The following is a 1,759-nucleotide window of genomic DNA, read 5'->3' as shown; positions in this document are numbered from 1 at the left end:
AAAACCGCACTCGCGAAGGTATTACGTAACTACTGGCCACATGGCCTCCGCATCTGGTCTGGGTGTGTATTGAAAACAGCACGACCACTGTCGCGCAGAGGTATTACGTAACTAAGTGCCCACCTGGGCTTAAGTGCATATTGAGACTGCACACGGCCCTCTAAAACAATTAATATCGTCACAGGCGAAAACAAATTAAGAGCATGTTCCGTCACAGTGCGATACAAGATAAATTTATCACACTGTTTGAAAATATATTTACTATAGTAAGATTGAATAGCTATGTAATTAAATAAGTTACTGTAGATTATTACTCATATGGGCTCAAATATACGGGGCAATATATTTTCGATCTCTGCACAGTGTGCAGATTGCTTCTACAGCCACTGATTGGTTGGCTTAAAAATCACGACCTTTGATTGGTTGCTTGCCATGGCTGGAACAACACTTTCATTCATATACTGTTTCCATTCATGAGTCAAACTACACATACGTTATACGATGTACCAATATTTAGAGAACAAAAATGTACTCATTTGTTTCGAAAACATGAAAAACAGCGGCTTTAGTAGTATATACAAATAATTATTTTCTAATGCAACTGCAGTTGTATTATTTTGTATTGTAAACATTTGGCAATAAAAAAAAAACCCCGAAACGCCGTTATGCTATGACGTCACTTACATTACGTCATGTAATATGCGTACAATTATAAGACGTAATGGCTGATGGCTTTGTTATAGACTGGAGAGGAATTGTTTGCATTAAAAATCATTTAAAATTGATAATGGGTAATAAATAGAATAACCAAGTCGTTACGAGGAGTTACTAATTATCTGTCTCTCGTGAATAAATGTTGTAAAATCCTCGACAAAGGTTTGTGTTTACAACATTCATTCACTCGGAACAGATAATTCATAATTCCTCGTAGCTCGTTAGCTATTTTTTACATAATATAATTATAATATGTTAGATGTTTATTTTAGTTTTAGGTTTTTTTTTAATGTGATGTAGGTATTTTAAGCCGATTTTGACAGTTTATTTTTGAAATTCATTTTAACATGAAAACACATAATAAATACACACACACACACACACACACACACACACACACACACACACACACACACACACACACACATATATATATATATATATATATACATATATATATACATATATATATATACATATATATTTTTATACATATACATATACATATACATACATACATACATACATACATACATACCTTCTTTACCTTATATGGCATATTCCTATTTTTATCCGCCCTTTTTGCCTAAATAAGGGGTTGGTACGGGATATAAAAAGCTCGACGTCATGACGGTTGGCGGTCAGTTTCTCGGACCATACAGATTAAAAGAAATAAAAACTAGAGCCCCAAAGGTAACAGAAAATAAAGAAATACAGAAATATTATCACACAGATACAACACATACACACAGAACAGATAAAGAAAAAGTATTTAAAGATTACATATACAGATTTTCACAGCGTTAGGTTCACGTTAAAGTTACGTCCCTCTCGTTGACGTAGTAACGGTTGACGAACTGACAGACAGGGAAGGATAAAACTTAGAATTGTGTAAATAAGTATAAATAAATGAACTATATAAGGTATTAGATAATTTATTAATGAAATCATAACTTAATTCTAAATACTAAATTGATGTATTTTGTTTAGTTAATATATTGTACATATAAGAATACATTTCTTGAGTTTAACTCTACCTGACTTT

This window comes from Gigantopelta aegis, chromosome 5 (genome assembly GCF_016097555.1).
Source record: "Gigantopelta aegis isolate Gae_Host chromosome 5, Gae_host_genome, whole genome shotgun sequence".
Classification (NCBI taxonomy): Eukaryota; Metazoa; Mollusca; class Gastropoda; order Neomphalida; family Peltospiridae; genus Gigantopelta; species Gigantopelta aegis.
This window is presented reverse-complemented; position numbering follows the sequence as displayed.